The sequence below is a fragment of the Teleopsis dalmanni genome, chromosome 1, assembly GCF_002237135.1.
Source record: "Teleopsis dalmanni isolate 2A chromosome 1, ASM223713v2, whole genome shotgun sequence".
Lineage (NCBI taxonomy): Eukaryota > Metazoa > Arthropoda > Insecta > Diptera > Diopsidae > Teleopsis > Teleopsis dalmanni.
Window position 1 is genome coordinate 234,427,035 of NC_051846.1, and position 13,514 is coordinate 234,440,548.

The window sequence follows — 13,514 nt, forward strand, 5'->3', positions numbered from 1 at the left end:
ATATACCTCATTTACTATTTATATGTGTTCTAAAAAAAGATTTGCATTCATATGATATGATTCATTGTACCATTTTTGTTATAATTTATATCACTATATATTATCATATCATATCATATCACTTATTTTTATCATTCGTTCCAATTGTAGTGTGTCAATGTGTGCTAACTATTTCTTATAGTATGCGTTGGTAAGGAGGATTGGATTGTAAGAACTAATTTACACAAAATTATTCATATTATGGCTCGTTTTTATATTGTAATACATATTGTATTTGGACTTTGTTATAATATGTGAAATATAACCTCTCTCTACAGCTCACCACACTCAAAAATATTGCGAAAGATCGTTTTTAAAAAAATCTTTCTATTCTGGCTGCGATCTTTTGTCAGACTGGTTATTTGGTCTTTCAAGAGAAATACAACAAAACAGCTTTCTACCACAATTTGCAATTAATGAAATTTTTTTGAAAGACTTTTGTCCCAGAATAACTTATATCTATTATTAATTAATCACAAAATATCTTATAATACTGTATCTTCTTGTAATTTAGGATGACTTATGAGTACTTAGTTGGTTAGGTTAGGTTAGGTTATACCGGTGATCCCTAGTGGATCCACTTAGGCCTATTGGCCCATTGTGATGCCGTATATAAATACTAAAAACCTCAGGGTTTAGTTGGTTATAACTCGTCTATAACGATTTGGTTCTTAGTCTTACAAATTGGCCACATGAATTGGTTCGCCCAATTGCGAAAGCACAAACTTATACTTTGCCTATACGAAAACTGTTTCTCAATTTAAATCTTCTCTGTACTTTTTGATGAAAATGTTTTAAAATGTTGTTTCAAATTATAACATTAAAATGTTTATTGAACATTTCTGATTATTTAAACTTTTGGATCTATTCAAGTATATTCGTGTTTCTTTAGTGTGACGATAATTGGAAATACTAGTGCATATATGTAACTTTTAAAAATACGATACACATACGCAACAAGATGTTTGAAGACGAAGATCTTCAACCATCTTTGTCACTATATACCATATATCTATGAACAGTTTCAAATTAGTAAGAACAACAGATTTTTTCAGTAATACATATTTGTTTTTAATTAAAAGTAAGCCCAGAACGTTTCAAAAAGCTACTTAAAATCTTTTATTAGAAACTATATAATAGCTATTAAATTTCTATCAGAGATCACGTCTGCAAAATGACTCTTCATAAAGGTTGTAGTTGAATATTCAAATTTCACGGAACTTCGTTAAAAAATGTATAGCAGCTTTTTACTTTCTTTACTGCATTTTGATTTGTTTAGTTCAGTTCATTATCAGTTCAAAAGAGGCCAAAAATTCTGAGAATGGTTTGTGATGCATCTCTGTTATATGCAAACTTAAAAGCAATATTTTGTACTTGTAGTACATTTTGTTTATTATAAGTGTGCTCCAGGCAATTTCATATTTTCTGAATTTAACTGTAGGATTAATAACAAAGTTTGGTACTTTCCATACTTCTTTGACAAACGGCAATAGAAATTTAATAACTTTGTTATTTGATGAAAGTACTATCGTCTTTGTTAGTTAACATCACTATTACGTTTTCGTCGTAAGATATTTCAAAATCAATATAAATTTTAAATATTAATTCGATTTTGCAACTACCAGATTTAAATTTATTAATTAAATTTAGTAATTATTGAAAAAAGCTTCAACTTATAGTTTAAAAATAATTTAAATTGTTCTTTCCTGTAAACGCGATATCCACAGAATTTGAAAAAGTATTTCATAGTTTAGATCACACACTCATATGTAACGTTACGCTATGCCATTAGAAAATATTATCGGAAAGATGACATTTCAGGGCTGAATACATTACTTCCTTAAGCATTGAATGTTGTGAGAAAAAAGTCGTTTAAAGATGTACTTATTTCGCAAATAGTTTTAACCTTCTTAATTATTTTCCTTAGTTGACTATTACAGACATTGGTCGTCATTAGCAGCGTCTAGTAGCTTCCACCAGTCAGCCAGAAAACCAAATCAGTGGCTTTCGATCGCCAATTGGCAGTACCGAGTGCCTTTATATTGTTGGTCCCCTAGTCCATTCACCGAAGATGTGAACGTACTTTACTGCAATTTCCATCAGCGGGTGGAGCATCGAACATTTTTCTAGCTGGAACAGTATCTTTCCTTCGCATAACATTACTTAACCAGCATGTCGTTGAATTTTTATGCGCTTAATTATGTAAATATTACGGTAACACTTACGTAACTCATTTGTAAATCTAATCCTAATACATCTAAATTGGTACATCTAATACTTGTTATGAATAAGAATAAGAATAAATAAGACATCATAGATCTTCCAAAAAATTTTTATGTTGAGAGCTCCTAACACCTCATCACCGCTGGCAATTCTCCAAGCTTCAGCAGGGAAGGCATGATAAGAGACTTGTAGAGCGTGATTTTTATTTGTCACATATTTTTTTTATATTTGTAACAAATGTTGGTAAGAGTGATTGTTCGTTGAATCTTCAGGCTTTCATCATTTTGCTGTTTACACTGGTTCTCAAATATAAAAATTCATTTAAACTATGAAATTATTGTTGTTAAGAGTAACTTGGGTCCTAAGATGCTCAGGAAATTTGTTTGCTGACAGAAAGGAAAAAGCCTCACTGACGGTAAAGGTGTTTTGGCCAGCAAATCAATATTGTCGGCATACGCAAGCAGCAGAGGAATACTGGGATACGTACAGACAGCGGCATGAAGAATGTTTCTAGTCGTAGTGTTGAAAGTGGCTTTAAAATAATAGAAAACACTAATAAGGTTGATTGGCTTCAATGTTTTCCATAGCATGTTTGAGAGTATATTATGTGCGATAAATAAAAAACTGATCCCGCTGTAATTGGCGCAGTTTACAAGATCACTTTTTTTTTAAGGATTCGGCAAAGTACACTTAAATTCCAACTGCATATTGCATTCATCCGACCATATTTTGCGAATAAATTGTCGTACGTATTTAAAAAGCTCTTTGACATCAGCATCGAACAGTTCAGCCGGTAAAATATCGGCGCCTGCAGCTTTGTTGTTTTTGAGCAGCGTTGTAGTTGTTTCAACTTTGCTATGGCACGGAGGTGCGAGGATTGTTCCATCGTTAACGACTGAAAACTCGCCATTTAGTAGTTTCAAAAAGTGATCCCTCCAAATATTTAGCATGCTTTGGACATATTTGCTGGAATTAACTCCGGGCTTATAACCATTGTGCTCATTTTATTCTGATTCCCTCTTTTTTGTCCGAAAAGACGTTTATCTTACCCTTTCTTTTGTCGTTATAGCTTTTTTAGTTCATTTTGCCATACTAATTACTTGGAAATGTAAATAAAAAGTTTTTTTGTGTTGTTTAATGCATAAATGTAATAAAAATAATTAAAGCCAAATTAAAGTACAAATTTATATTTTCTATATCATAAAAATATAAATGTACGAATATGGTTTTATTTATCATATGACTGTAATCACAAACTAAAATAAAGACTGCAATTAATTAAATAATAAAAATAAAACTGCAATAAATAAAAACAATTCTTGTATACAATAGTTAGTGCTAAAATGGAGCACAAAAAGTGCACTTACACAAAGAAATATTGTTAGCTATGCTGGTAATAGCACACCCTACGTAATGAGGTATCAATCAATCTCTCTATTTTACGAGAGTATGTGTGTATGTGCACAGTTTATTTGTGCGCTTTGTTCTGTATGTGTAATGTTTGGCGTGATACGCGTCTGATTGATTCATTTTTCTTGCTTTAATACTGCCATAATATCCAGCAGTAAAAGTAAATGCATTTCAGAAAGGATTTACTATAATCGATGTGTAAACCATAGAAAAAGGAAAAAAAAATAGAAAATAAAAAAAAATAAAACAAAATGAAATAAAAATAAAAAAAATAGTTTACAAAAATAAATTGAAAAGGAGGAAAAACCACAATGACAGCGACAAGCGTCGATTGCAACAGAAACAGCAGCTTTAACGACAATAACAACAAGTGCGATAAAATGTGAAAATATTTTTTAAGGAAAGAGAACCAGAATCAACAACAACAACAATAACAACAAAGCAAAGCAATCTAATGTACAATAACAACTACTGCGCCAACTATATCAACGAAAACAACAACAGCACTACACCAATAACAAGTGTATATAAAGGCAAATTGCATACCAAAAAAATTCTTATTCCGTTTTTGCTTCATTGACGTCACATTTTTTTCTGCAACCTTGCCTTGCGTAGCATTATGCTGCGTGCAGTCATTTTGTATTTATGTGTGCATACATTTTTGTTCGTATTTTATCATTTCTAATTTAAATTTATCACATTTTTGTATCTTGTTTTTATAATCGTAAATGCACAGTAACACAGCATAACACAACAAAGCAAAAAGCTCTCTAAATTCAAATTTCAAACAGATTTCGTTACGAATAAAAAGCATCCTTTACTCAGTGTCGTGTGCTTCTGTGTAAATTTTCCTATTGGAACAGAGTACAGTGAGCTATCAACGATATACATGCATGCAGAGAGTATGTGTATTTATGTGCGAGTATGTGTGTGAGGATGTGAGTTTGTTTGTGTTTCTGTACTCATTTTGTTATCGGGGAGTGCGTTAAGATGCAACAACTGAGTTAAGAAATTCATTGTGGTTTTATTTATTTATTTGCCTTCCGAGAAGCACACGTTGTTACTTAAAATAGTTGAGTAAAAGTTAAACCGCAATATCCATTTTACATGTTGAAAATTATAGCTACGCTTAACCGCATAAGCTTCTCAGTTTGCAGAATTCTCATTCATTAAAGGAAAATTTCTAAGAAAGCAAAGTTAAATTTAATAAAAGCTAAACTGGAAATGCTTGCCATTTAAAATTTAACAGTAATTAAAGGAACAATATATATTAAATTATTATATATTTATATATTTATATATATAAATTTATACACAAAATTGATTTGATATAAAATTATTTTAACCATTTCTTTTATAGTTCATTCCTTTACAAGCGAAACAGATTTTTGAAAAGCTACTTTTATTTTAATAAAATATAATTTTATGAATAATCTAAATCTAAAATAAAAAATGAAACAAATTTTTGATAAACATTTAAAAATTTTTTTATATTAATAATTCATATTAGTAACTAATATAACTATTAATTATATATTACTTACGAAAAATTAATTTAACTCTACAACCTAAGTCTGTATCTTTTGAGTCAGTGTTATCTTTTAAAGAGGCTGAGATATGATAATTTTAAAGGTCAATATGGATATTCGATATTCTTAAAAAAAAATTTCAAAGTAATTTGCCGGAAACGTGATTATTTAATATATTTTAAATATATTTTATATTATTAAGGAAGGACGCTTATAAAAAATTCAGCCAAATGAGAGATGTTTATAGAACTAAAAATTTCTAAATGCTTTCATGAATATAACGCTTAAATATTGATTTAGAAAGATTTTAATAAAAACTTTAATACAGTTTAAATTGAATGAAATCTATATTGAGTATATTGAATATTTTTATTATTTTTATACGATGGCTTGCGCATGACTGCATGAAACTAAACGCCAAATTCCGCTGAGATATTTTTTAATTTTTAGTTTCACATTATAAAATATTAACTAAATAAAAGTTAATATGAAGAACTTTATTCAAGGCGAATGTAACGTTTTGTTTTTAAGAAGATTTTGTATTTAAGCTGTAGATTGAATAAGATAAGATGTTTAAAAAATCAAAATGTCTTCAATATTTGAAATTCACTATGCTTTGGCTGAAAACATAGTGGAATTATATATGTTATGTATATCCTAACATAAAGTATGTGTATAAACACAATTTTTATTATCATAATCCATTTTAAGTAGGTTTGATACTAACATAATATTATAATTTTGTAAACGATGGCGTAAACATATTTGTAGTTTTTTGCAAACAATATTTAATATTATTTCAATAATAAATAATAATAATCGGTTCCTTAATTATTATTTGAAATGACATGCCGGTATTTAATAAATTAAATATGAAGATAAAGTAAATATAAAAAATTTTTACAGATTTGCTAGCTTATGATGTGAAAAAATGGAAAAACAAAAATATTTATACTTTTACTATAATTATAATTTTTATTTATAAAAAATTTTGTTGAAAGTAGAATTTACAATTTTACAATAGAATTATTATATAATTTCAAAATATAACATTTAATACAAATTTAATTTTACATATAGTCTATGGTAATTACTTTTGATTCAAATATTTGTCATTTAATAAGTTTCCTTTTCAATAGTACAATTGTTTGCGCTCCTTACGGTTGCTGTTAGAGTCATTAACTCGTTTTCCTTGTACCAAACAATGTAGCAACGGTGACGAAGAATTAACCCTTTTAAGATTCAAACTTGATTTCTGAACTCCATTGGCACCCAAATTTAAAAGAGTTCCAGAGAATTTTGTAGTAAAATGAGAAGTAAGTGAGTGATTGACTTTCTGGGATGGCATCTGTAACGATTTCACATTATCGATAGTCTCAGTTATTTCTTCTTTTTTCGAAACATATTGTGCTGTTGTCAAATCGATCGGTTTGACTTTTGATCTATTCAATTCATGCCTGCGGTTATTCCGTCTATATGATCTAGTTCTTGAAATTGATGAGGTATAACGATTTAGAGTAGCTTCCGATTTATCTGTTACAGAGTCGGCAAAATGCACTCTACGTGTAGGCCTCGGTTTAGTTTCAGTAGAAAGTTTAGATGTGGCTGATGATTCTTTGTATTGAGTCTTCAAAATTGATTTTAAAACTTTAGTTTTTGATTCTTTGATTTGAAGATTCTTGTTCGAAGTTGTAGTTGTAGTTGTTGGTTCATCTTTAGGATAAGTTTTTGCTGTTGTTAAATCGATTGGTACTTCAGTAGTTTCATATGAAGATTGATATCTAGGGGTGTCAGGTCTAAATATAGTAGACCTCGAAATTGGTGGTGTATTAAAATGTAGAACAGGTTTTGAGTTGTTTGTTGAGGGATCCGCAATATGCACTCTTGACGCAATATTGGGTTCACCTTTAATAGTATGTATTTTGATAATTGGCCTTGTAATTGGCAATATTTGTTTTAAAGTTGATATTGTGGTTTTGTTCCTTAAAGTTGGTGTTGGTATTTTCGAAACAATTGAAATTTCTTTTTTGTCAGCCGATCTTATTTGACATCTTGAGCTGGTTGTTGGAGTTTCTTTTAGTGGATCAATTTTTTCAGGTAAATCTGTTTGTGTTGTTGTGATTTCCTTCGGAGTATCTTTTACTGTCATGTTATTAACTGTAGTTTTCAGTTCAGCTTCCTTCAGTTTAGTTTTTATATTAGTTAATACATATTGAAAGAATTCGACGAAAATGATGAATAAGCCGTAAATGCTGAGACGATATTTCAAAAATGTTCGTTGATTTCCAATTGGACTCATTTTAAAGGAAGAAGTTAATAATTCACTTAAAAAATGTAAGAATACGAATATGTAGTGTTCAGTTGAATGATTTGTAGCGAATGATGTTGGAATGTAATATGTGTCCAGCTTTTATACTCTAACTTTTGAAATAACTTATAAGACAGGTAACTACAGATCTGTGTACAGATCTGTTAGTAAACAACGGTTGTAAACAAAACAGATGTCCTTTTCAGGTAAATATTAAATTGTTATTTATTTATTTCTCTATAAGAGCACATAATGATTTTAGAAATCTTGGCATGGATGTTATTGTATTTAATAGGTAAAAAAGTAGGTATTTATTTGATAAGAAACGATGAAGAAAATTTCAAAACAAATAATTTCAATATTTAATAATATTAGTTAATATTTATAAAATATTATATTTTATATTATAATATTAAAAATTATTTTATAAGCAAAGAAGCTTATTTAAATTCATAAATATAAATTTATTTTATATCTGCATATTTGCATTTTAAATCTGTATCTTTTAAAGAGGCTGAGATATGATAATTTTAAAGGTCAATATCGATATTCGATATTCTTAAAAAAAAATTTCAAAGTAATTTGCCGGAAACGTGATTATTTAATATATTTTAAATATATTTTATATTATTAAGGAAGGACGCTTATAAAAAATTCAGCCAAATGAGAGATGTTTATAGAACTAAAAATTTCTTAATGCTTTCATGAATATAACGCTTAAATATTGATTTAGAAAGATTTTAATAAAAACTTTAATACAGTTTAAATTGAATGAAATCTATATTGAGTATATTGAATATTTTTATTATTTTTATACGATGGCTTGCGCATGACTGCATGAAACTAAACGCCAAATTCCGCTGAGATATTTTTTAATTTTTAGTTTCACATTATTAATTAAAATACTGAATAAAAGTTAATATGAAGAACTTTATTCAAGGCGAATGTAACGTTTTGTTTTTAAGAAGATTTTGTATTTAAGCTGTAGATTGGATAAGATAAGATGTTTAAAAAATCAAAATGTCTTCAATATTTGAAATTCACTATGCTTTGGCTGAAAACATAGTGGAATTATATATGTTATGTATATCCTAACATAAAGTATGTGTAAAAACACAATTTTTATTATCATTATCCATTTAGTAGGTTTGATACTAACATAATATTATAATTTTGTAAACGATGGCGTAAACATATTTGTTTACGCCAGTTTTTTGAAAACAATATTTAATATTATTTCAAGAATAAATAATAATAATCGGTTCCTTAGTTATTATTTGAAATGACATGCCGGTATTTAATAAATTAAATATGAATATAAAGTAAATATAAAAAATTTTTACAGATTTGCTAGCTTATGATGTGAAAAAATGGAAAAACAAAAATATTTATACTTTTACTATAATTATAATTTTTATTTATAAAAAATTTTGTTGAAAGTAGAATTTACAATTTTACAATAGAATTATTATATAATTTCAAAATATAACATTTAATACAAATTTAATTTTACATATAGTCTATGGTAATTACTTTTGATTCAAATATTTGTCATTTAATAAGTTTCCTTTTCAATAGTACAATTGTTTGCGCTCCTTACGGTTGCTGTTAGAGTCATTAACTCGTTTTCCTTGTACCAAACAATGTAGCAACGGTGACGAAGAATTAACCCTTTTAAGATTCAAACTTGATTTCTGAACTCCATTGGCACCCAAATTTAAAAGAGTTCCAGAGAATTTTGTAGTAAAATGAGAAGTAAGTGAGTGATTGACTTTCTGGGATGGCATCTGTAACGATTTCACATTATCGATAGTCTCAGTTATTTCTTCTTTTTTTGAAACATATTGTGCTGTTGTCAAATCGATCGGTTTGACTTTTGATTTATTCAATTCATGCCTGCGGTTATTCCGTCTATATGATCTAGTTCTTGAAATTGATGAGGTATAACGATTTAGAGTAGCTTCCGATTTATCTGTTACAGAGTCGGCAAAATGCACTCTACGTGTAGGCCTCGGTTTAGTTTCAGTAGAAAGTTTAGATGTGGCTGATGATTCTTTGTATTGAGTCTTCAAAATTGATTTTAAAACTTTAGTTTTTGATTCTTTGATTTGAAGATTCTTGTTCGAAGTTGTAGTTGTAGTTGTTGGTTCATCTTTAGGATAAGTTTTTGCTGTTGTTAAATCGATTGGTACTTCAGTAGTTTCATATGAAGATTGATATCTAGGGGTGTCAGGTCTAAATATAGTAGACCTCGAAATTGGTGGTGTATTAAAATGTAGAACAGGTTTTGAGTTGTTTGTTGAGGGATCCGCAATATGCACTCTTGACGCAATATTGGGTTCACCTTTAATAGTATGTATTTTGATAATTGGCCTTGTAATTGGCAATATTTGTTTTAAAGTTGATATTGTGGTTTTGTTCCTTAAAGTTGGTGTTGGTATTTTCGAAACAATTGAAATTTCTTTTTTATCAGCCGATCTTATTTGACATCTTGAGCTGGTTGTTGGAGTTTCTTTTAGTGGATCAATTTTTTCAGGTAAATCTGTTTGTGTTGTTGTAATTTCCTTCGGAGTATCTTTTACTGTAATGTTATTAACTGTAGTTTTCAGTTCAGCTTCCTTCAGTTTAGTTTTTATATTAGTTAATACATATTGAAAGAATTCGACGAAAATGATGAATAAGCCGTAAATGCTGAGACGATATTTCAAAAATGTTCGTTGATTTCCAATTGGACTCATTTTAAAGGAAGAAGTTAATAATTCAGTTAAAAAATGTAAGAATACGAATATGTAGTGTTCAGTTGAATGATTTGTAGCGAATGATGTTGGAATGTAATATGTGTCCAGCTTTTATACTCTAACTTTTGAAACAACTTATAAGACAGGTAACTACAGATCTGTTAGTAAACAACGGTTGTAAACAAAACAGATGTCCTTTTCAGGTAAATATTAAATTGTTATTTATTTATTTCTCTATAAGAGCACATAATGATTTTAAAAATCTTGGCATGGATGTTATTGTATTTAATAGGTAAAAAAGTAGGTATTTATTTGATAAGAAACGATGAAGAAAATTTCAAAACAAATAATTTCAATATTTAATAATATTAGTTAATATTTATAAAATATTATATTTTATATTATAACATTAAAAATTATTTTATAAGCAAAGAAGCTTATTCAAATTCATAAATATAAATTTATTTTATATCTGCATATCTGCATTTTAAATCTGTATCTTTTAAAGAGGCTGAGATATTATAATTTTAAAGGTCAATAGCGATATTCGATATTCTTAAAAAAAAATTTCAAAGTAATTTGCCGGAAACGTGATTATTTAATATATTTTAAATATATTTTATATTATTAAGGAAGGACGCTTATAAAAAATTCAGCCAAATGAGAGATGTTTATAGAACTAAAAATTTCTAAATGCTTTCATGAATATAACGCTTAAATATTGATTTAGAAAGATTTTAATAAAAACTTTAATACAGTTTAAATTGAATGAAATCTATATTGAGCATATTGAATATTTTTATTATTTTTATACGATGGCTTGCGCATGACTGCATGAAACTAAACGCCAAATTCCGCTGAGATATTTTTTAATTTTTAGTTTCACATTATTAATTAAAATACTGAATAAAAGTTAATATGAAGAACTTTATTCAAGGCGAATGTAACGTTTTGTTTTTAAGAAGATTTTGTATTTAAGCTGTAGATTGAATAAGATAAGATGTTTAAAAAATCAAAATGTCTTCAATATTTGAAATTCACTATGCTTTGGCTGAAAACATAGTGGAATTATATATGTTATGTATATCCTAACATAAAGTATGTGTAAAAACACAATTTTTATTATCATTATCCATTTAGTAGGTTTGATACTAACATAATATTATAATTTTGTAAACGATGGCGTAAACATATTTGTTTACGCCAGTTTTTTGAAAACAATATTTAATATTATTTCAAGAATAAATAATAATAATCGGTTCCTTAATTATTATTTGAAATGACATGCCGGTATTTAATAAATTAAATATGAAGATAAAAAATTATAAAAAAATAAAAAATTTTTACAGATTTGCTAGCTTATGATGTGAAAAAATGGAAAAACAAAAATATTTATACTTTTACTATAATTATAATTTTTATTTATAAAAAATTTTGTTGAAAGTAGAATTTACAATTTTACAATAGAATTATTATATAATTTCAAAATATAACATTTAATACAAATTTAATTTTACATATAGTCTATGGTAATTACTTTTGATTCAAATATTTGTCATTTAATAAGTTTCCTTTTCAATAGTACAATTGTTTGCGCTCCTTACGGTTGCTGTTAGAGTCATTAACTCGTTTTCCTTGTACCAAACAATGTAGCAACGGTGACGAAGAATTAACCCTTTTAAGATTCAAACTTGATTTCTGAACTCCATTGGCACCCAAATTTAAAAGAGTTCCAGAGAATTTTGTAGTAAAATGAGAAGTAAGTGAGTGATTGACTTTCTGGGATGGCATCTGTAACGATTTCACATTATCGATAGTCTCAGTTATTTCTTCTTTTTTTGAAACACATTGTGCTGTTGTCAAATCGATCGGTTTGACTTTTGATTTATTCAATTCATGCCTGCGGTTATTCCGTCTATATGATCTAGTTCTTGAAATTGATGAGGTATAACGATTTAGAGTAGCTTCCGATTTATCTGTTACAGAGTCGGCAAAATGCACTCTACGTGTAGGCCTCGGTTTAGTTTCAGTAGAAAGTTTAGATGTGGCTGATGATTTTTTGTATTGAGTCTTCAAAATTGATTTTAAAACTTTAGTTTTTGATTCTTTGATCTGAAGATTCTTGTTCGAAGTTGTAGTTGTAGTTGTTGGTTCATCTTTAGGATAAGTTTTTGCTGTTGTTAAATCGATTGGTACTTCAGTAGTTTCATATGAAGATTGATATCTAGGGGTGTCAGGTCTAAATAAAGTAGACCTCGAAATTGGTGGTGTATTAAAATGTAGAACAGCTTTTGAGTTGTTTGTTGAGGGATCCGCAATATGCACTCTTGACGCAATATTGGGTTCACCTTTAATAGTATGTATTTTGATAATTGGCCTTGTAATTGGCAATATTTGTTTTAAAGTTGATATTGTGGTTTTGTTCCTTAAAGTTGGTGTTGGTATTTTCGAAACAATTGAAATTTCTTTTTTATCAGCCGATCTTATTTGACATCTTGAGCTGGTTGTTGGAGTTTCTTTTAGTGGATCAATTTTTTCAGGTAAATCTGTTTGTGTTGTTGTAATTTCCTTCGGAGTATCTTTTACTGTAATGTTATTAACTGTAGTTTCCAGTTCAGCTTCCTTCAGTTTAGTTTTTATATTAGTTAATACATATTGAAAGAATTCGACGAAAATGATGAATAAGCCGTAAATGCTGAGACGATATTTCAAAAATGTTCGTTGATTTCCAATTGGACTCATTTTAAAGGAAGAAGTTAATAATTCACTTAAAAAATGTAAGAATACGAATATGTAGTGTTCAGTTGAATGATTTGTAGCGAATGATGTTGGAATGTAATATGTGTCCAGCTTTTATACTCTAACTTTTGAAACAACTTATAAGACAGGTAACTACAGATCTGTGTACAGATCTGTTAGTAAACAACGGTTGTAAACAAAACAGATGTCCTTTTCAGGTAAATATTAAATTGTTATTTATTTATTTCTCTATAAGAGCACATAATAATTTTAGAAATCTTGGCATGGATGTTATTGTATTTAATAGGTAAAAAAATAGGTATTTATTTGATAAAAACCGATGAAGAAAATTTCAAAACAAATAATTTCAATATTTAATAATATTATAGTTAATATTTATAAAATATTATATTTTATATTATAACATTAAAAATTATTTTATAAGCAAAGAAGCTTATTCAAATTCATAAATATAAATTTATTTTATATCTGCATATCTGCATTTTAAATCTGTATCTTTTAAAGAGA

The 13,514-nt window shown here is 28.0% G+C and overlaps 1 pseudogene; it reads right to left on the reverse strand.

The window, feature by feature from the left end:
* LOC119672722 overlaps window positions 1-13,514 on the reverse strand; it is a 510,988-nt pseudogene that overhangs the window by 284,659 nt on the left and 212,815 nt on the right.